Below are 23,577 nucleotides of genomic sequence, written 5' to 3' on the forward strand. Positions count from 1 at the left end.
GCTCAACACACGTTAACTGCACCGACATGTAAACCCGCTTGCCGGAAGCCTTGTGTCTTCAATTACCTCCCCTCCTCTAGAAATGTCGTTAGTAAGCTCTCTTGCGCTGTAAAATGCCGCGTGTACATTGAGCGTGTTAAACAAGCTGCAGAAAATACCACCAGCGTGATTTGGGCACGACGATCTTTCTCTGGATCAGAGTCAGAGAATGACCCTGTTCAGACGACACGCCGAACAATTTGAGCGAAACGTCACGGCTTTGCGAACCGTGATTTCAGCGTGCTGTGCGAACCGTTCCTAACCACGGTGGCGACGCAAACACGGTTTAAACCCGCTCGCTACCATTTGCTGCAAAAGGGTGAGTGGACTAACCGTGGCTTAGCGTGTTGTTTGAACAGGCGCGTTCTCAGAGGGGGGAATACCACCAGGGTTGTGTGTCAGTGATGGGATGACCCTTCTCCTAGGAGTCACTGCTATCCGGAGTTGACCAGGAATATAAAACCTCCTTCAACCCAAGGGGCGAAATCGGTCTCAGGGGCGGCCTCTAGAATGTGGTGGGTGGAGCCAAAGGGGGCGTGGCAAAGGGGGCGTGGCCAAAACGACAACCCTATTTTAACTTAAAGATCTGACAGCCAGGAAGGAAGCCTTCAGAGAGGTATTTACACTTTTCAGAACTAGGTGAAGAATACAGAAAAGCCACAGGGCAAGGGAGCCCAGTCCTCTGTCGAATCCTGGAAGGACAGATCTGGACCCGGTCTTGAAATTCAACAGCCCCGGGGTTTTGGACTTCAAGAACCATCAGCCTCAGGCAGCAATGCCAGTGGCCAGGATTGTTAGGAGTTGCCCTCCAGGAGTTTTGGACGACACCAGTTCCGACAAGGCTGCTGAAGAGGCAAGCTCTTTCACAGCAGTAAATGTTCTGGTGCGAGAAGCAGCTAGCCTCTTCAGCAGCACAGGGAATGGAAGGGGAAGGTTTTAAAATGAAACCAGGCTTTGTCCACAGGCCCGATGTTCTACTTTGTTAGATTATGGGCTATACAGGACAACAGGCAGTGGTGGAGTTTTAGTTCTCAGATGCAACAGGAGAAATGAGGAATTTTAATGACCTCCATTATAAAAAAAGAAAGAAAAAGACGCAAGCCAGAGTAGAAGTCTCAATACAATGACGTTTAACAACCTCTAGTTACTAGGGTAGGCAAAGCTCTGAGAAGGGTATTTAAGGATCAAGAGGAAGGTTCTGGAAGTTTTCAAAGTTCCCTGATCCCTTCCACAAATCTCTTCCGTGCACACGTACACTCAAAGCCTGCCAGTATGCGCCCACCCTTTAATACTGTACTTTTTAAAAATAAAAGAACAAATTAGCATAGTTATAAATCAGCCTTTTCCCAATCCAGAAGGCTCCAGTTGGGTTGAGACTACAACTTCAACATGCTCACGCCAGCTGGGGATGGTGGCACTTGCAGTCCGACACATCTGGAGGCAGCCCCAGGAGGAAAGGCTGCAACTTTGGCAGCTGTTTGGCTTGAGTGAGGGGAGACGCATCGGGAGGTGGTACGAAATGACGCACGGCAGCCTTCCCCAAACGAGTGCCCTCCAGATGTCTGGACTACAACTCCCAACAACCCCCATAAATACAAACACGCTGTCTCAGGAGGAAGGGGTGGGGTTTTTTTTAGCCAACACTTCTGGAGAGCATCAGGGGCGGAGAAGGCCAAAATGCATTCCAAGTTAACATTAGCATCGCTTCTGCCAAGCAACAGCGGTTGAGACAAATTACTACGTAGATCTGATTAAATTATTGGTAGGGCCAAGCTGAAATGACTCAGGGTTTGGGGGCTCCGGCACTGCCACCCCTGCCACAAGCAACCCCCCCAAAAAATCCCCCAACACACCTGTCACCTCTGATGGTGATTTGTACACTTAATTCTGTAAACTGTCTGGCTTGGGTGCATGCTATCCACGTCTGCCTTCGCTGCAAATTGGCACTTCCAACAAATTCCTTGGTAATCCAAGATCCGGTTAGACCATTTTGAATCTCCCTGGTCAAAAGCCATGACAAGCAAAATCAACTCTGTAGGCCTTTCATCCTCTATGTCACTATCAAGCGATCCAGCAAGCGCCAAATCAATTGTGAAACAGAGGCTGCTTGACATAGATCATAGAATCATAGAATAGCAGAGTTGGAAGGGGCCTACAAGGCCATCGAGTCCAACCCCCTGCTCAATGCAGGAACCCACCCTAAAGCATCCCTGACAGGTGGTTGTCCAGCGGCCTCTTGAAGGCCTCTAGTGTGGGAGAGCCCACCACCTTCCTAGGTCAATGGTTCCACCGTCGCACTGCTCTAACAGTCAGGAAGTTTTTCCTGATGTCCAGCTGGAATCTGGCTTCCTTTAACTTGAGCCCTTTATTCCGTGTCCTGCACTCTGGGAGGATCGAGAAGAGATCCTGGCCCTCCTCTGTGTGACAACCTTTTAAGTATTTGAAGAGTGCTATCATGTCTCCCCTCAATCTTCTCTTCTCTAGGCTAAACATGCCCAGTTCTTTCAGTCTCTCCTCCTAGGACTTTGTTTCCAGACCCTCCTCTGAACACGCTCCAGCTTGTCTGCGTCCTTCTTGAATTGTGGAGCCCAGAACTGGACGCAATACTCTAGATGAGGCCTAACCAGGGCCGAATAGAGAGGAACCAGTACCTCACGTGATTTGGAAGCTATACTTCTATTAATGCAGCCCCAAATAGCATTTGCCTTTCTTGCAGCCATATCGCACTGCTGGCTCATATTCAGCTTGCAATCTACAACAATTCCAAGATCTTTCTCGTTTGTAGTATTGCTGAGCCAAGTATCCCCCATCTTGTAACTGTGCATTTGGTTTCTATTTCCTAAATGTAGAACTTGGCATTTATCCCTATTAAATTTCATTCTGTTGTTTTCAGCCCAGTGATTGGGGTCCATGCTCCCCCCAGTCTTTAGGGATCCTTTTTTAAAGACGGGACGCCCTACCTGCGCTGGTTAACAATTCCCAAATACAGGACAGCATTCTCACTAGCCAGACTTAACGTCCTTCCCTCTAAACTTTTAGATGGCAGATACAAAAAAAAATCCCACTCCCAAACAAATGCTGTCCCTGTAAAAATATCGAGGTGGAAACTGCATCACATGTGCTACTGTTCTGTAGAATTTATCAAGGAGATCTTCCAAACCCCATTTTACAGTCTTTTCCTGGTCACCCAACTGAATTCCTAACGTCCCTATTACTTCAGAGCTCAGACAAGTCAATCACAGAGTTTTTGAACTTGGCCATTTCTATCAGATCCTCTATGATTACTTGTCCTTTTAATAGTTAAGTCCTTTTTGTATGTATCTTGCCGGAATGGTCTATTGACTGAAATAAAATTGTTGTTGTTGCTTGTCAGAAATGGTTCTGGTATACATGAAACTTCATGAAAATGATTCAATTTTATTTATTTATTTATTTATTGCATTTATATACCGCCCCATAGCCGAAGCTCTCTGGGACATTCTCACTCGGCCAAAGCTGACCGGTTGTATATTACCAGGGCCTCACCCTGTTCATCGCGTGATCCCTGACAGAGTAGGAGCAACCGTGTGACTTCAGGAAGGAAGGAAGAAGCCAAAGCACCAGGAGGAGTTAAGAGAAACAATAGCCCCAAACAGGATTGTGGGGTGCGTATTCATACAGTCCTTGGGATGGCGGGAGAAATCTTCCGAATGTCCCCCCCCCCAAAAAGCCACTCCGCTTTGACCCGAAAACCAGAAGGGCAGAATAATTTCTGTAAACCGCCCAGAGAGCTTTGGCTCTTGGGCGGTATAAAAATGCAATAAATAAATAATTCCATGGTGTCTCTATTTGCTAGCACGCTGGAGAAATTCTAGTTGTCGATTCCGCTTTTGTCGCAAACCCTCAGGGTTTCGTTCGGCGACCCGCAGTGAGGCAAGGTGCTCCGTGGGGCACGACGGAAAACAATTGCCTTCCGCGCCCAGCGTGGACTTGGGAGCATTCTAGGCGACCATCACGGACAGAGAGGGAAGACGGACGGCACAATAAGATGGCCGCAACGCGTTCATACAGTCAGTGCAAAAGACAGTGCCCGCATTATTAACTGGAACCGGACACACGGTGTGCATCACGCCGGTTCTGACCTTAGAACGAGGTAGCACTACGTTCCTGGGCCCAACACGAAGCGCTGGTTCTGACCTACAAGGCCCCAAACAGCCTCCCCTAATCCGATGTCCTCCAGATGTGTCAGGACTGCAAGCTCCATCATCCCCAGCCCGTAGCCAGTTATAGAGATCCATCCCCAAAGCTCCACATACCCCCACCTCTGAAGAAAAGTGGATAATGATCAAAGTTAAGGGCGACCATGGCAGAGCATTTCCCCCGGCGCCATCTTGATTTTCCTTTCAGCATCAGGCAAAAACTCTTGTTTTAGAGAAGAGAAAACTTTGCCTTTTGCTCTCGCCTTGGGTTTAATGCTGGATTTCGGTTTTTAAACCGACTCCATGAGGTTCGTCTTGTGTAGATTTCACCGTATTTTTATTCGCGAGGTGTCCAAAGAGACGTAGCTGAAGAGGGTCTAATGTGTGGTGTAGTGGCGGTGTCGGACTGGGAGTTGGGAGATCCGGGTTCGAGTCCCCCACTCGGCCATGGAAACCCACTGGGTGACTTTGGGCCAGTCGCAGACTCTCAGCCCAGCCCACCTCACAGAGTTTATTTATTTATTTCGTTTTTATACCACCCAATAGCCGAAGCTCTCTGGGCGGTTCACAAAAATTAAAACCATGAAGAGCATAAAAACAACCCACAAATTTAAAACACAAATACAAAATACAATATAAAAAGCACAAGTTGTCGTTGTAAGGATAAAATAGAGAGGAGGAGGATTATGTACGCCGCCTTGGGTTCCTTGGAGGAAAAAAGGCAGGATATAAATGTAATAAATAAATAAATAATAAAGACTAGCAATGAGTAAGTTGGACACGCTCAAGAACGCTGCGGAGAACAGCGTTCACACACCTCCTTCTCTGCACCTCCAGAAGCCAAGCTAACTGACTCCCAACTGCCTTCTTTTGGATCCAGATGTTAAAACAGCAAGTGTTGGAGGAAAAGCACAAGGTGAGCCATCCAGAGTTGGGAGGTTTGCCAAAAACACACACGCACAAGACGCTGATGCAACACCGTGGCAGGACGATGTAACATCCTTCTGTTTTTCCTCGCCCATCCCCACACCCGGTAGCTGTGTGTAGCAAAGCGAACATCGCCCACTGAAATCTCTACCTCTCCTCTTTTAGGCGGCAAGCATCCCAGGGGCAGATGGCGGCTTAACAACCCGCTACGAGCGCTAAAGGGAAGGATGGACGGAGGACGGCAACAAGGGAAAGGGCCTTTTCTGTGGTGGCCCCCCAATGATGGAACGCTCTCGAGGCCCACCTGGTGCCAACATTGCTGCTCCCAGACTGTGGAATGGCCTGCCGGAGGAGACTGGTCAACTTGACAGTCTAGTAGCATTCAAGAAAGCTATCAAGACTGATCTCTTCTGGCAGGCCTATCCAGGGGAATTTTACGATGTTTTTAGGATGTTTTAACAATGTATATTATGCTCTTAATTCAGTTTTATGTATTTTATATTTCCTGTTGTTCCCCGCCTCGATCAAACGGAGAGGTGGGTAAGAAATAAACATTCTTATTATTGTTATTGTCATCTTTTCAGCACCAGGTTAAGACTTTCCTTTTCTCCCAGGCATTCAACAGCATACGCTGAGTTAACTGACTCCAATAGCTTTGGCCTGGCTGAGTGTTCAAAATTTGTTTTACATGTTAACTGTTTATGTTATGTTTTTAAATTTTGTATATTGATTTTTAATGTTCAGTCTTTTAAATCCAATCTTTTTTCATCTTTGTAAATAGCCCAGAGAGCTTCGGCTATGGGGCAGTATAAAAATGTAATAAATAAATAAAATAAACAAGAGAAACTTAAGTCCCAGGTTCAGGACACAGGTCTTAACAAGCGCTCCAAAGCATTCCTGTACCCACTTCTAACCAGGAGGCGGTACCCCAGCTTAACCCGGTGGGGGGGGGGGGACATAATACTAATTAATATGTGGCATCTTCCCAGGGCTTTAAGAATATTCAGATGGCTTCACAGGGATTCCCAGTTACCTAGGGAGGTTGTGGGCTCTCCCGCACTAGAGGCATTCAAGAGGCAACTGAACAACCATCTGTCAGAGATGCTTTAGGGTGGATTCCTTCATTGAGCAGAGGGTTAGACTCGATGGCCTTATAGGCCCCTTCCAACTCTACTATTCTATGATTCTGAACATACCCATAAGGAAAGCCAGTATCTCCATCCCAACAGAAAGACCAAGAGAGAGAATGGGGGGGAGGAAATGATTATACAATTATTCCAGGCCTACTAACTTCACCCGTGTTTGATCCTGGGTTGAGCTTCTTGGCCAACTTTAGCCAGCTTGAAGATACTGCTAAAGAAGAACCACTAAGTTCAGGGTTAAGTTAAAACACACCCACCCACCGTTACAGTTTAAGAACTACAGGAAGTCCCTAGCTCAGAAGTGAAAGTAAAACCAATGCTTTTAGTCCAACATACTCAGCCTAGGGTTTTACCCCAAATTCTAAGGTTGCAATCTTAGGCCTGCAGACGTAAAATTTAATCGAAATCCACTGATGTACCAACAGAGCAACACGCTAAAGCCTGGTTTTTAAAAGGAAGTGGTCAACTATGCATAGAAAAAACGGGAGAAATTCCCTTGCAGGTTCAGGCTAAATTTTCCATCCGTTTCCATACTTACACTTGTTTCTGAACCCAAAGGTTTCTTTTCAAAATTTTGCCTGGCTAACAGCCACCAGCAAATGAATCTACCCAACCAAAATGTGAAAGTAGGCGGCCAGATGAGATTTCATCCACACTGAATTGGGTCAGAATTCCATTTAGCCCAGTATCCTGTTCCCAACAGAGGTCAGCCTGGGAAACTTAGAAAGACAACAGCTCTCGTGAACAGTTTATAGCAGAGTTGGGCGACTGTGGCTCTCCAGACCTTGCTGGATTCGGCCCCAGCCACAGGAAGGCACGGTCCAGAAAAATCCAGAGAGCAATGGGTTCTCCTCCTCTGAATTGTACATTACATATACTCATCTTTTTTGAGGGGAGGGGAATCCATGTAACCGGATTACAGACAATCAAATACCACTGTGGGTTATATTTCAGTCCTTTACTTACAGAAGATCCGTTGATTTAAAATAAACTCAGGCGGTACTAGGAAGCAAGGAGCAGCATGTATTCCTGGATCTGTTCATAAGACCACTTTCCATATGAGACAAGAGGGGGAACGCTTGATCGCCTGAAATGACCTTTGGGTGTGTGTGTCCCTTCTGCAAGTATGAGACTCTTTGAGGTTTCCACACCTCCAACAGATCATAAGAACACCAGAAGAGCCCTGATGCTGGATCAGACCAAGGGTCTATCTAGTCCGGCACTCTGTTCACACAGTGGCCAACCAGCCATCGGCCAGGGATGAACAAGCAGGACATGGTACAACAGCACCCTCCTACCCATGTTCCCCAGCAACTGGTGCACACAGGCTTACTGCCTCAAATACTGGAGATAGCACACAACCATCAGGGCTAGTAGCCATGGGTAGCCTTTGCCTCCAGGAATTCATCCAACCCCCTTTTAAATCCATCCAAATTGGTGGCCATCACTACACCTTGTAGTAGTGAGTTCCATAATTTAACTATGCGCTGTGTGAAGAAGTCCTTCCTTTCATTTGTCCTGGACCTCCCACCCATCAGCTTCCTGGGATGACCCCCTTGGGTTCTAGTATTTTGAGAGAGGGAGAAAAATGTCTCCCTGTCCACATTCTCCATACCATGCAGAATTTTGTGCACCTCTATCATGTCTCCCCTTAGCCTTTTTTCCAAGCTAAACAATCCTAGTTGATGTAAGCTTCCCTCGTAGGGGAGATGCTCAATCAGAAGTTGGTGGTTTCTTTTCTTTAAAGGCATAACACCATTCAGTTATAATGTAGTAGCAAGTATCTATGCACATGGAAAGTCTTGAAAGATTCTCAAGGTGCAATCCTATGCATGTTTACACAAATGTACTACATCTCCCAGCATGGGGAATGCTGGGAGTTGTAGGACATTTGCCAGTCTAAACATGCATAGGATTGCACCCTCAAGCACTTAAACTCGGACACCTTTACTAAACAAAACCCCAACAACCTGGTGATTGTGAGGGTATGAGGCTAGAGAACAGAAGAATTTAACCACTCAGAATGAAACGGCAACTCTATTTGTCTCCAACAGTGGGCATTCACAGACATACTGTCCCTATACAGTGAGGTTTTACTTAGCTGTTACAGTTAATAGCTGTCAACAGACTTGCACTTCTAGAATCATAGAATAGTAGAGTGGGAAGGGGCCTATAAGGCCATCAAGTCCAACCCCCTGCTCAATGCAGGAATCCACCCTAAAGCATCCCTGACAGATGGTTGTCCAGCTGCCTCTTGAAGGCCTCTACTGTGGCCTCCCTAGGTCACTGGTTCCATTGTCGTCCTGCTCTAACAGTCAGGAAGCTTTTCCTGATGTCCAGCCGGAATCTGGCTCCCTGTCACTTGAGCCCGTTATTCCATGCCCTGCACTCTGAGACGATCGAGGAGAGAGATCCTGGCCCTCCTCATGGATACGTCTTTTTGTTTTAAGAACATCAGAAGTGCCCTGATGCTGGATCAGACCAAGGGTCCATCTAGTCCAGCACTCTGTCCACACAGTGACCAACCAGCTGTCGGCCAGGGACCCAAAAAGCAAGACAGGGTGCAACAGCACCCTCCCGCCCATGTTCCCCAGCAACTGAGGTACACTGGCTTACCGCCATGGATACTGTTTTGTTTTAAACTTTCCACATCGTACAGCAGCAGCTTTCATGAATCGGCCATGTGGTGTACGAACAACTACTGCCAATGCATTTCCCTGGGTTCTAGTGTTACAAGAGAGGCATTTCACCCTCTCTACTCCATTCAGGATTTTACGAACCTTAATGGGATTGTAGCAAGGTTATACCTGAAAAAGATTTGGAGGTAACCAGGTATTGGGGGGGGGGGAGAATAGTGTAATGGCAGCAGGTCCCCTGTAAACAGAAAAACGACTATTTTCCAGACTGGTGTAATTACTAAGCAACCGAAGAAAGGACAGGCGAAAACTGATAGACAAACCAACTTCAAAGGGATCTTTTTTTTTAATGCCAGAAAGATAAGAGGGTTATGAGGCATCCACCCTGGAAGGAAAGGGAGGGACACATATCCAGGAAGAGGTGTGTCAAGATCGACCAGGCTCGAGGGAGAAGATGAACTCTCTTTCTCCACACACACACACACACACACCCAAATCCCAGTCCATTTTGCACTTGGGGACCCGTTGAAGAGAAAGAAAGAAAAATTGCAATACAAGATTTGGGGTGGAAGGGGAAAGCGCTCTGATTCTGACACCACATTCTGCCTGGGTTAAAGGCCAAGAGGAGAGATATGTCCTTAAGGATTTGTCAAACCCCCCCCCCTAAAAAAAGCACACAACTACCCACAGCAACCTCTCTATGGCTAGCCCTAGGAAGTCTGTGGACCGCTCATCTTCCAAAGTCAGAAACACATTTAAAGCCACAGGGAGCTGTAGAAAGAAGCAACCCTAAAATTACGCCCCCATTTAATCATGCAAACCACACACCCCCATAAATAGATCCAAACGGAGAAGGCTTTTCAAGCCACGCTTTGCAATGCGATGGGTTCTTTTTATCAAGCCCCATCTTAAGGTGGAGAATTTCCTTCTTCCCAAGCCGGGAGGGAGCGTGTGATGGTGGAGGAGGAAGAGGAGGAGGAGGAGGAGGAGGAGGAAGAGGAAGCGAGCCCGTCCGAAACGAACTCTTTTCCTCTTCCCTACCCCCCCCCCCCCCAAAAAAAAAAGGGCGGCCGGCGTTTGATTCAGCCGGCGTTTGGACTTGGGGTTTGGAAAAACTAAAAAAAAAAAAAAAGTTTTTGGAAATGAAAATATTGTCAAGCAGGGAGGAAGAGGAGGGGGGGGGGGAGGGACCGAGGAGCCAAACGCAGCTCCTGTTTGCTCTCCTTTCATCCTCCATTAAACAAGAAGGCGAGAAGGGGGAATTCAACTTTCTTGGGACTTCCATGGCACTGGCACGAAAGGAATCGCATTGGGTTGCCAGTTTCTTGCGGATTCCCCACCCCCTCCCCCGCGGCCGTCGACAACGATTTGGGGGCGGCCAAGAAGCGGATTTCAACCCCCCCTCTTCTCGGTCGGAGGGGGGGGGAATCAAGTCTTCCTAAGTCCAGATCTAACTTAGGGCGGCGAGAAAAGGAACTCCCCCCCTCCGGTTTACAGAGTCTGAAATCACACGGGAGAGTTTATTTTCGAGGGGGGGGACCACAGATGCCTAACTTCCATTGCGTCTCTCTGTCGCTCTCCCCCCCCCCCATCCTTCCCAACCCCCTCGAAAAAGAACTTTTAAAGAGGTGCTACTCACCAAGCTGCTGGTGCGCTCCGGCTCAAAAAAGGTAGATCCGCTTGGAGGGGGGGCGTCCTTTTGCCCACCCCCTCCGCAATGGGAGGGAGGGAGGGAGAGAAGGGGGGGTTGGAAAAGCAGGCTCCTATTTTAAACCAGCCGGCGAGATTCCTCCTTCCCTCTCTCGCTGCCGCCCTCTCGCCCCCTCCTTCGCCAAATGCGTTTCTTACACATGGAGTCGCTCCGAAGAGCATGCGCGCACAGGCGCCGGCCCACTCCGATATGGGTTCCTTCCCCACCCCTCCTCCTCCTCCTCCGGTCAAGCTATTAATTCGATTTGCAAGACTCTTCCTCCTCCTCCTCCCCCCTCTTGTAAACCCTCCGCCCTTTACTTTGCGTAAAATGGAGCAGCCGGAGGAGGAAGGGGGGGGAGGAAGCCGCGCGCGCGCCAGGGAGAAAGCAAGTGGGTCCTGGACAGATCAAGAGCTTGGGGAGGTTTGAAAGAAGACCCCGCGAAGGAAGCAGCCTGGAGATATATGGGACGGGGGGGTGTGATGGTGATGATGCAAAAGGGGTGCCCCTTTTTTCCCCTTTTATGCGATTCTTTTGGGGCCACGTGGCGAGGACGGAGCCGGCCAGGTTTACGCAGCGCCCCAAGCTGGGTATGTGCGGCTCAATGGAGATCGGGGGGAATGGCGGGTCCTTCCACGTGTTGGGGTGCGCAGCGACCGGTGTACCCCCATCCGGTCGTGTGGGGCTTGGAGGAGGAGAAGGACAAGGATAACCCAGCCCGGTTGTTCCCGGAGAGCAGGGCTGCTGCTCTCTCGTGTGGATTGGATTGGGAAAGGGAGGCGCAAGGGCGCACAGCGGCCTAGTGGGATCCGTCGAGGACGACAAGTCGTGCCTCGTTGAGAGAGAAAGGCGCTTCCGTCGGGGGCTTGTGTGCTCTGCCTTAAGGTCCCTGCGGTTCGATCTGGTGCGATCTCTGCTTTATGGCCTGCTTTGTTTTTTTGCTGGCTAGTAATTTAGTCGGCGGTTTGTAAATCATTTGCCTGGGCTAAGAAAAGGTAGGTGGCGGTGATAGGGATTTCAGGCCTTGCTTCGCCATAAAACTCGAGAAGGAGAAGGAGAAGAAGACGACTGTGCCGGCTGAAGGCTTCTTTCTGGAGTAGGAATTGCTTTGCAATATTCTTCTCTCTCTCTCAGCAAAATAATCCCTTCCTAGGATACGCGTGCTTACTCGGAAGCAAGGGCAGCCAGGATTGGAACGGCATGTCATTTATTACGACCGAAGAAGCCACTGAAAAGGTTTTGGAGTTCTTGAAGGCCTCTAGTGTGGGAGAGCCCACAACCTCCCTAAGTAACAGATTCCATTGTCGTACTGCTCTAACAGTCAGGAAGTTTTTCCTGATGTCCAGCCTGAATCTGGCTTCCTTTAACTTGAGCCCGTTATTCCGTGTCCTGCACTCTGGGAGGATCAAGAAGAGATCCTGGCCCTCCTCCGTGTGACAACCTTTTAAGTATTTGAAGAGTGCTATCATGTCTCCCCTCAATCTTCTCTTCTCCAGGCTAAACATGCCCAGTTCTTTCAGTCTCTCTTCATAGGGCTTTGTTTCCAGACCCCTGATCATCCTGGTTGCCCTCCTCTGAACACACTCCAGCTTGTCTGCGTCCTTCTTGAATTGTGGAGCCCAGAACTGGATGCAATACTCTAGATGAGGCCTAACCAGGGCCGAATAGAGAGGAACCAGTACCTCACGTGATTTGGAAGCTATACTTCTATTAATGCAGCCCAAAATAGCATTTGCCTTTCTTGCAGCCATATCGCACTGTTGGCTCATATTCAGCATATTCATAGTCCATCTAGTCCAGCACTCTGTTCACACAGTGGGCAACCAGCTGTCCACGGGAAACTCACAAACAGGACAGGAGTACAACAGCACCCTCCCACCCATGTTCCCCAGCAACTGGTGTACATAGCCAGACTGCCTCTGATACTGGAGGCAGCATAGAGCCATCGGGACTAGTAGCTATTGATTGCCTTCTCCGCCTCCAGGAATTTGTCTAACCCCCTTTTAAAACCATCCAAATTGGTGGCTTTTACAAACACCAGTGGTAGCAAATTCTAGAGTTTAACTATGAAAACATGAGAACCTAAGAAGAGCCCTGCTGGATCAGACCAAGGGTCCATCTAGTCCAGCATTCTGTTCACACAGTGGCCGACCAACTCCCTACAGGTAACTCACTTGCAGGAAGCCAGATTTCAGCTGGACATCAGGAAAAAACTTCCTGACTGTTAGAGCAGTACGTCAATGGAACAAGTTACCTAGGGAGGTTGTGATCTCTCCCACACTAGAGGCCTTCAAGAAGCAGCTGGACAACCATCTGTCAGGGATGCTTTAGGGTGGATTCCTGCATTGAGCAGGAGGTTGGACTGGATGGCCTTAGAGGTCCCTTCCAACTCTATGATTCTATGACATGGATGCAACAGGTACAAGAGGCTCTGTAGCTCAACGCACGTGAAACACCTGTTTTGTGTCAGGAGTTACCTGACATCTCCAGTTAAAAAAGGGTCTCACATCGCAGAGTTGGGGTGGGGGGACCCTGAAGCTGTGGAGAATCAAGACGATGACATGACTAGAACAGGGGTAAGCAACATGGTGTCCTCCAGATGTTTTGGACTACGGCTCCTATCCGTCACAGACAGCGTGGCCAAGGATTATGAGACTTGCCATCCAAAACATCTGGATTAGATGGACTAGTGGTCTGAGTCTTAAATAAGTCATCTTCTGCTCGAAAGTAGTCAGGCTAGTATAACCCAGGCCTCTGAAGAGGCTTTTACTGTTATTCCCACTCCAACAAAATAGCTTCAGAGTGACTAAGAGTAAGAATGGCTTGCCCGTAGAGGAGTCTACCCAGGGTGTCTCTGTCATTATCCTGAGCTTGCCTCCTGATAGGAAGGGATCAAGCCAAGAGTAATGACTCACACAGAGGTGCAAGACGTAACCTCCTGTGAGAGCTAGGGAGTTACGCTGCGTCTCTGCAGCAGAAGTGAGTGACTGAACGCTGAGGTCTAGCCTAGTGCAGAGACTGGAAGGGAGGAAGGCTTGAGTAGTTAATCGTACAGAAAGCAGCCTTCTCTTTTTTGGAGGGGGGGGGCTTCAGGTGCAGAGGAGACTTCTGTGTTTTAATTTTGGACTTCTACTTTCAGCCACTTTTAAAGTATTTCATTAAAAAAGGTTATTTGCCAACTTTCCTGCTCTTTTCACCTCGGCTGCCCTCTCCGGCTTGTCATAATAACTTTTCAGATGCTAAAACCAACAACACAACTATCCTGTTAGGATCACAGGAAAATCGGCGTGCAACGCAGACGGTCCGCATTCCAAGGTCTTTAGGGTGTCGTCTCATCCTGGGGCGTCTCCCTTAAGATGCGTTCCCCAACTTGGTGCCTTGCAGAGGTGTTGGACTACATCTCCCATAACCCCCCCTGCCAGCTATTATGGGAGTCGTAGTCCAACACCTCCGCGGGTTGGAGGAGGCTGCCCTAAAGTGACACCGTGTTTGGAGACGAGGGCGTCAGCTGTGTTGTGTTAATTACACTTCCCTGTGGGTTGGCAAAATGCAAGGCAGGTCCTGAGGGACAGGGTGATTCGGCAATCTTTTCACCTAGGAACTGGAACAGAGGCAGGAAAATTGTTTTGCTAAAAGAAATACTGGACCAGCCAGCTTCCTTGAAGCTGAAGTTATTAATAGGAAGCTGTCCTAAATATGTCATACATATCCACTACGGAAGGCATTGTCCAGCCTGCCTTTTTAGTCAGAGGGATGCAGTGCAAACACACATTGGCTTGGTTCGTTCATAACCACAACCTAGACTTAAGTAGTTAAATTGTGGGTTGTTGTTGAAGCGTGGCTGTCGTTAAGCGCGAGCCCTGCACTATGGATTAAACTCTGGGTTTTTAAGCATGAACAACCCAGGAAGAGAACCTATGTTTTGTAGTTAGTTGTGAATTCTGGGTTGTTCGTGGTTAACAAGCCATAGTTAAACCATAGTGCAGGTTGATTCATGAGTTGTCATTACAATAGCCCCATACTCTGGGTTGTTGGTATGTGTGAACCAGGTCACTACATTCCAACACGCTGGCTCTGTTCGCATGTAGCACTGAACGATGGTTTGCTGCTTCAGTCATGAATTGTTCTGCTGATGAGCAAACACGTTGCTGGGCACTTCTGGTTCAGGGTGGATTGCAGCACAGACAAGCCAGGGGTAAGCCAGGTTTCTGGGTTCAAACATCACAATCCATGGTTTAAACAAGCCAGACTTTGCAAACTAACAGCAAACCATGGCTTTTATTTGTGGTTTATAACTGGTTAACAAATCGTGGTTTTTTGTGGAGATGGGTTTGGACACAACCACAAGCCAAATTTCAACAAACCACACTGGGGTAGTTCAGAAGACACCTTAAACGCTGCTGGTTAAGGCGTTTGGTTAAGCAGCAGGGTTTAAGGTGTCTTGTGCGATGCGTTTTGCTAAATCCTGATCACTCACTAACCACAGTCGGACTGTCTGGAGCAGGGTTAGAGGCTCTAGCCATGGCTTAAAGTGTTGTGTGCGACAGCACGGCTTGTGGTTAGTGCTAACCCCAGAGAACCACAGTTTTGCTAAGCAAAGAGCCTGAAGGGGCGTCTGAACAGGCTCACTGTGGCTTAATATTCATACAAACCAAAACACTAAAAGCTAAAAAAAAATGTAGCTAGAGTGATTTAACTAGGCTGTATGGCTGTCAGATGGGATGTGTGGTAGAGAGATGGTTAAACATGGATCCTAGAAAACAACTCTCTTCTTAACCTATATTTTGAATTTGAGGAAGGGCTAAGGGGGACTCCCAACGGTTGCTCCAGCCACTGATTCACTTCCAAAGTGAAATACACGTGCACATGGGGAATTACTGCAAACGTTTGTACAAAAGACAGTCTGAATAAACTACGCTAAGCTTATTGTCCAAGGCTGATGTATGGCCACAAGCCATGATTTAGGATTGTGCATTTTCACAAGCAGCAACTCTTACTATAACTTTCAAAGCCTTCGAGGAAGAAACGGAGCCTCCTGAGTGGACTGCTATAGTGGAATGCTAATAATAATAATAATAATAATAAAAAAACAGAATGGTTTTCGCTTTAGGTTATGGCTAAGGACAGCGGCGACAGAAATAGCAAGGATTACATCACCTGCTTTCCTGAATATTAATGTGTCTGTCCACACACACACACACAGTGAGCTCTCTGAAGACGGGGCCTTAAAGAAGGAGTTGCTACAGCCAGAGGTTAAGAACATCAGAAGTGCCCTGATGCTGGATCAGATCGAGGGTCCATCTAGCCCAGCACTCTGTTCACACAGGGGCCAACCAGCTGTCAACCAGGGGCCAACAAAGCAGGACATGGTGCAAGAGCACCCTCCCACCCATGTTCCCCAGCAACTGGGGCACACAGGCTGCCTGCCTCGGATACTGGAGGTAGCACAGAGCCATCAGGGCTAGTAGCCTGTTATAGCCTTCTTCTCCAGGAATTGGAGGTGGCACTGCGCCATTTTGATCAACGGGGGAAAAGAGACCTGTCTGTGGCCAGAATATCCCATACATCAGGCACAGGAATACCGTGGCATCCCCGAGACGGTGGAAGCGTGGCGAAAGGAGCAAGTGCATACAGGCGGAAAGCTGAGGATAAAAGCAGTCTGAAGGTCCGAATAAGTGTGCCAGGCATCAAGGGGTGGAGAAAGAGGGGTTAGCATTGGTTAAAGTAGGCGGACCTTCAACAAAACACTGGGCCCTTAAGAGGAGTGCTTCTGTTCAGGGATCTATTCAACCTGAAACAGGGGCCTATGCGGAGAGATCGAAAGGACTGGGGATGTCTAGCCTGGAGAAGAGAAGATGGAGGGGAGACATGAGAGCACTCTTCAAATACTTCCAAGGTTGTCACACAGAGGAGGGCCAGGATCTCTTCTCGATCCTCCCAGAGTGCAGGACACAGAATAACGGGCTCAGGTTAAAGGAAGCCAAATTCTGGCTGGACATCAGGAAAAACTTCCTGACTGTTAGAGCAGTACGACAATGGAATCAGTTACCTAGGGAGGCTTTGGGCTCTCCCACACTAGAGGCCTTCAAGAGGCAGCTGGACAACCCTCTGTCAGGGATGCTTTAGGGTAGATTCCTGCATTGAGCAGGGGGTTGGACTTGATGGCCTTGTAGGCCCCTTCCAACTCTACTATTCTATGTTTCTAGTAGCAGGGAGATGGAGCAGGGCCTCTCCTGCAACCCTAGCCTTCTTCCGCTGTACTGTATAGTACTAGAAGACTTGGATTTGTGGTTGGTTGCTCCAAACCTGAGCTTTCTATAACTATATATAACAGTGCAGGGGGGTTTGGTGAGTGGGAAAGTGAAAACAGTCCTTTTTCCTTTCTTTCCCCTGAAACATCCTAGTATAGTGCAGGGAGGTTTTTTTAAAAAACATCATGGCACACATATCCCCTCACCATGTTCTTCTCCGAAGCTACTAGGGAGACTCGAGCAGGCCAATCTCTTCTCTGCCCCTACATCCGGTTTGCTTATTTCACACACACCCCAACACCCAATTGTCACTTCAACATTCCACACAGCCTGGAGGACTTGCAAAAAAGATGCTGTCAGGCTGCGTGTTATGTGCGCGCGAGACAGGAGGGAGAGAGGGGGAGACTTTTAAAAAGTTGCTTTAAAATACACACATGCATACCTGAGTAGGGAGATTATGGGAATTGTAGTCCTAAAAAACTGGCGCTTCCTTAAGCTTATTTTTCCCTTGCAAATTCTGCCTCCATCCCCTCCCCTTTCCTACGTGGCCTCCCCCATTATAAAATCCTAGACTGCTCCTTGAGCTAGCGACAGGCGTTCTTATACTTTGTGAAGCACCGGGCGCGTGGAATGCAAATCAATCAATCAATAAAATTATCCTTCTTCATTGGAAAGCCAAGGTGAGGCATCTGGGAAGCTGGCTTATAGCAGGACAAACTTTTTGCCCGTCTAGTCCAGTAATCTACCCTGATTAGCAGGGCGTGAGTCTCTTTGCTTCTGGGAATCCTCTAAGCTGTAGGCCTTACTGTCCCTGCCCATAGCAGAGCGATCATAGAATAGTAGAGTTGGAAGGGGCCTCTAAGGCCATCAAGTCCAACCCCCTGCTCAATGCAGGAATCCACCAGAAAGCATACTTGACAGGTGGTTGTCCAGCTGCCTCTTGAAGGCCTCTAGTGTGGGAGAGCCCATGACCTCCCTAGGTAACTGGTTCCATTGTCGTACTGCTTTAATAGTCAGGAAGTTTTTCCTGATGTCCTGCCAGAATCTGGCTTCCTGTAACTTGAGCCTGTTATTCCGTGTCCTGCACTCTGGGATGATCAAGGAGAGATCCTGGCCCTCCTCTGTGTGACCACCTTTTAAGTATTTGAAGAGTGCTATCATGTCTCCCCTCAATCTTCTCCAGGCTAAACATGCCCAGTTGTTTCAGTCTATAGAAGGATCAATGCTGCACAGGTGCCCCTGAGGGACACAGGACAATGGACGCACCCAACACGTTAGCTTAATTCATCAGCACTACCACGTTAATTTGTGTGCCACTTTCCCCACCCAACGTGCTCAAAGCAGCTCACAACACAAGAACCGCAATACAAAGACAAGCATGTCTATCAGCGCATCAATTACAATAATACATCATTACAATAAAACACAACCCACACAATTTTTGAAGGCACTGCGTGGAAATCACTGGTGTATGGAAGTGCCTCCTCCTTCAGCTGCCACCACTAGCAGGCCATACTGAGATATGAGAGAGGAAAAGACCTTTTTTTTCATCTGCCATCACCATTTGTGCTTCCTTGTGTGTTCATAGAATCATAGAATAGCAGAGTTGGAAGGGGCCTACAAGGCCATCGAGTCCAACCCCCTGCTCAATGCAGGGGGTTGGACTTGATGAACCTTTGTAGAATCTAGGACCTAGACTGTATGCCTGTGGGCAGGGATCATCTTGTTTAATTGATTGTAAGTAGAGCTGTGAAGGACCGGGGGGGGGGGGGGAACGACCCCAAAATTCAGGGGGGGAACACCTGTTTTCCCCCAAAGCCTTTTTTGTTTTCCTCTGAAAAATTGAACAAAATGAAGAAAAAATGGATTATGGAATGTTTTATTTTAGCATGATGAATAAAATGTTTAAGACATAAATAATTTTCTTTGATACTAAAGTTGATGGTTTCTTCTCGTTTTTTAAATTTGTGGGGTTTTTTTTGGTTTTTTTGCCTGCTCTTCATAAACTGGCAAAACCAAAGAGGTTCCTTACAATTCAGGTGTCCCTTACAGTTCAGGAGCTTGTGGCTCCATTTGTGATCAAAAGAAAAGCAAAAATTTTAAAAAGTAAATTCAATTTGTAATCACTGTTTCGATACACTGTACTTTTCATATGCCAAACCAACCTGTACGTAATTACATTTTATGTCCTTAAAGTGACTTTCAATCTGTAAAAAGTGTTAATACTGCAATTCCCCCCCCAATTTCCCCAAAAATTTCAATTCCCCGCCCCCCCCAGAAAAAAACGGGAAGAGAAAATGTTATGTCTTCAAAATTTCCGGAAATTTTACATCTCTATTTGTAATCTGCTCTGGGAGCCTATGGACCTGAGGAGTGGGGTGAAAATACTTTAAATAAAAACTGGAAAAATATATATCCAACCATTTAATGGCTGTCTATTATTTCTTCACGGGGAATTAGCACCCTTCGCAATAAAAGGTAAAGGTGCTTGCTCCACTCTTAGGCAAAACTGCTTAGCATAACCTGTTCAAAGGGGTGCTGAGGCAGCAAAAAAGCTGCGCTTTGAATGACAAGATGATCCAACCAAAGCCAAAAAAATTCGTCTGTAGATATGAGAGGGTGAAGGAGAGTGAGGAAGGGTTGCAGGGGGTGAAGACCTCTTGGCCGCAAAGCTACATCGCTACACCTGCAGTTAAAAACAATGCAATTGGTTTTTTCTGAGCTGCTGGACAAGAGTTGAACGGAAGCAGCTTGCTGAATTAATTCTGCATAGGGGTGGAAGTTCACAGCACGATCCATAGAAACTAGGGAGGTATAGGTCAGAGTCCTGGCTCAATCAACCCCTCCCTTCGCACACACCAAAAAGCCTTCACAGTTGATGCCTTTAGGGGCAAATCAGTAAATTTTCAGCCTCATTTCCACCTGTAAAATGGAACTAATAAAGCCTTGCAAATAAGTCACTAGTCCACAAGGTATTTTTTTATTGCTGTTAGCCATTTTTATTAATATTCAGATGGGGCATAGGAGAGATGGGGGTTGGGGGTGGATCTGCTCTTCCTAAGCTGGTCTGTTGGAAGGGATTCTTACTCTGCCACAAGCATCCAGGGGTATTTTAAAAACCTACTGTTAACCTGCCTCACAAGTTCTTTTGGGACACAGATTGGCTCAGTTCAGACAACACGTTTCTCAACGGTGGTTTTAGAACTCCACGGTGGAGTTTTTACACCACCCTTGAGAAATGTGTAGTCTGGTGGGAAAGATGCAAGGGTGGAGTCTTATTTTTGGAGAATGCTCCACGCAGAATATCCACGCTGTGCAAAGGAGAGTTCCTGCACGACCGTTGTGTGGCGGGCTCCGTGGAGTCTTCCGTTCTGTTGAGTGGACTTTTCCCACTGGCTACAGAGTTCCCTGGCAAGAGCAGCGAAAGGAGTGAGTGCCACTCTAGGAGAGCGACCAGGATTGGTGGTTTTTTGCAGCAATGGTTGATGGGACCAGCAGCACCCTCCCACCCATGTTCCCCAGCAACTGGTACATGCAGGCTTACTGCCTCGGATACTGGAGGTAGCACATAGACATCATGGCTAGTATCCCTTGATAGCCTCCTCCTGCAGGAATTGACCCAACCCCTTTTTAAAGCCATCCAAATTGGTGGCCATCACTACATCTGGTGGTAGTGAGTTCCACAGTTTAACTCTGTGCTGTGTGAAGACGTCCAAACTGGTGGCCATCAGCACATCTTGTGGGAGTGAGTTCCATAGTTAAGCTATGCACTGTGTGAAGAAGTCTTTTCTTTGATCTGTCCTGAATCTCCCACCCATCAGCTTCATGGGATGATCCCGCTGCTAGGTTCTAGTATTATGGGAGAGGGAGAAAATGGTCTCCCTATTCACATTCTCCACACCAGGCATAACTCTGTACACCTCTAATAGGTCTCCCCTTACCCTCTTCTTTTCCAAGCTAAACACACTTAGGGTTATACTGCAAGCCATTAAAACAATCTTCACAATAGGAGTCATTTGATATATTCTCCTCACACACCTTTTCATTAACCAGATATTCCCTAACCAAAATGAAGTTTTGAACATATGTAACTTTAGTGATGCACGTCCGTCTGGCTACCTCCCAAGTGTTCCCTTTGCCTTCAATTTCCCTCTTCTGTTAACTTTTAGCATGTATGACTCTTGGGGCAGGGACCTCTTTTTCGTTGTTGCTGCCCACGTTGCTCTAAACTGCTGTGTATGCAGATGGCAGAGAAATTTTCAATAAGCCTTAAAACGTGCTCCTCACCTTCCCCAGTAGATCCAAAGAAATATTTAATTACTTTCTAAAACTTAATCTACAAGGAACAATTCCATTACAAACCCAACGCCGTAACGCAACTGTCAAACCAAAACCGAAGCACCAGAGGATCGTAACCAAAGTTAAGATTGCACTTATAAAATAGTAAGTACATAAAACACTCCTTGCGGGAGAAGGCTGCCGTTTGAGGCGGCTGAAATTCTTCAGGACGAGAATTTTCTCATATGATCCTTTCCAGTTAAAATAAAAAGGCAGGTACAAGTTTGAGACAGAAGCTATTTCTACACTTAACCTGCCCTTCTCAATGTCAGACACTCATCTCCTCCCAACATAAACAGGAAAGATGTATTTTGTAACTCTCAACACCCCCTCCTTTTCTGGCAAGAAAATATTTCAAGGAGTTGAGAGGTTAGCTTCTAGACTGATGTGTGTTTATCCACTTGTGAATTATATGGAAAAAGTAGAACAATAGGAGAAATAGATAGGAAAAAGGGGCATACTTTGGAACTAAATCTATTCTCAAATATAGAGCGCAGCTAGGTAACAATCCTAAATCTTGTATTTTAGAAACACAGCCTGAAAAAGACGCGTAATGAGCCCATGGCAAGCGAAAGAAGGCAAGGAATATTTTCTGCAAACAGATTGAAAACTTCTGTCCTTTTAAACTCATGCAAAACAAGGGAATGATACATGAACTCAAAGGAAACGGATTTCTCACCTCAATTTCACCCACTTCACATGGAAGAATGTCTTAAGATTTCTTTTTAAAGGACAAGTTACTTTGCTAAATCCAGATTCAAGGTGCTTGTTTTAACCTATAAAGCCCTACATGGCTTGGGACCACAATACCTGATGGAATGCCTCTCTCCTGACATGAACCTACCCGTACACTGCACTCAACATCTAAGGTCCTCCTCCAAGTGCCTACTCTGAGGGAAGCTCGGAGGGTGGCAACTAGGGAGAGGGCCTTTTCGGTGGTGGCCCCCCCGACTGTGGAATGATCTCCCTGATGAGGCTCGCCAGGTGCCAACACTGTTATCTTTCAGGTGCCAGGTCAAGACTTTTCTCTTTTCCCAGGCATTTAACGGCATTTAACAACGCTAAGTTTGTTTTTTAACGGACCCCAGAACTTTTGTTTAAAATGCATACCTCTTTATATTGTATTTTGTATTTGGGTTTTTAGATTGTTGGATGTTTTATTATGTTCTTAATGGTTTTAATTTTTGTGAACCACCCAGAGAGCTTCGGCTGTTGGGCGGTATAAAAATGTAATAAATAAATAAATACCTTTGTTTTTATACTGTTGTTTTTATGTTTTTGATGGTTTTAAATTTTGTATACTTTTTTTAATGTTTACTGTTTTTAACTTTTGTAAACCGCCCAGAGAGCTTCGGCTATGGGGCGGGATATAAATGTAATAAATAAATAAATAAACAAACAGACTGTGGCACACAAGAACCAAAGGCAATACTCCTAAAGCTAGATTCAGCAGCTGCACGTGAGCAGGGGCATTATATGGCGATCCAAAGGGAATCCATTTGGCAGAAAGGCAGAATACAAATTTTACACACAAATAAGTATAATAAAGAAAAAAAATGCTTTCTCCTTGTGCCAGCATCCTTTTAAAGTTTCAGCTCTCTCTGTCTTCAACAACAAAAAGGTAAACTTTCCTTTAAAATGTCTGCACACGTCAATGACGAGGAGTGACAGTCTGAACAATTGCATATATGGCAAGGAGAAGAATCCATGGCAGAACAGCCACTTTGTAAGCCTTGTGGATTTGTACCAGGCAGGGCAGTTATGGGGACAGTTTTTTCTCCATTTTTTTTAAAAAAACTTTCCCTTCCATTAAAACCGATGGCAGGAGAAATCACTACTCTGGTGGCATGAGAAAACTTTACAATCTGTGGATCCAGGTAGTGCAGGAACTCTCCTCTGCTCAGCGTGGAGCATTTTCCAAAATAACTTCATCGTTGCGTGGAGTTTCCCCGCCAGACAACACATTTCTCTACAGTGGTATAAAAACTCCACCGCGGAGTTTTACTGTTGAGAAACGTGTTGTCTCATCTGAGTCAGTGACTCATCACACCTTTGTCAATGAATTCGATAAGTTAACTATGTTTATATCATGAAGAAGTCTTTCCTTTTGTTTGACCTGAATCTGTCTCCGATCAGTTTCACTGGACAGGTCCAAGTTTCAGTATTATGGGGAAAGGTGGGGGGGAGAGGAATCTCTCTCTTCTATCCAGTCCCATTTCATGAAAGTCTGGTTCTCTGCATGTCTACCTAGCATGGGTGGACAGACTAATAAATGCTTGCAAATTGATTTGAACGACTCCCTGTACACCTAACACATACCTTTTCAGCTGCTGAATTGGAGATCTGAAAAGTCAGGAAAACATAACACAGCCTTGG

At 46.8% G+C, this 23,577-nt stretch overlaps 1 protein-coding gene across 2 annotated transcripts in view; it reads right to left on the reverse strand.

Annotated features, from left to right (window-relative positions):
- Positions 1–23,577, reverse strand: part of GATAD2A (GATA zinc finger domain containing 2A) — an 83,596-nt gene that overhangs the window by 54,477 nt on the left and 5,542 nt on the right. The window contains exon 1 of one of the 2 annotated variants that reach the window (XM_063147116.1): positions 10,562–10,617. The exons of the other annotated variant lie outside the window; for it this stretch is intronic. The gene's annotated coding sequence lies outside the window, so the exon portion shown is untranslated. Of the gene's footprint in view, positions 1–10,561; positions 10,618–23,577 lie in introns of those variants that run through there. 2 annotated transcript variants of the gene reach the window in all.

Source organism: Elgaria multicarinata, chromosome 23 (genome assembly GCF_023053635.1).
Source record: "Elgaria multicarinata webbii isolate HBS135686 ecotype San Diego chromosome 23, rElgMul1.1.pri, whole genome shotgun sequence".
Classification (NCBI taxonomy): domain Eukaryota; kingdom Metazoa; phylum Chordata; class Lepidosauria; order Squamata; family Anguidae; genus Elgaria; species Elgaria multicarinata.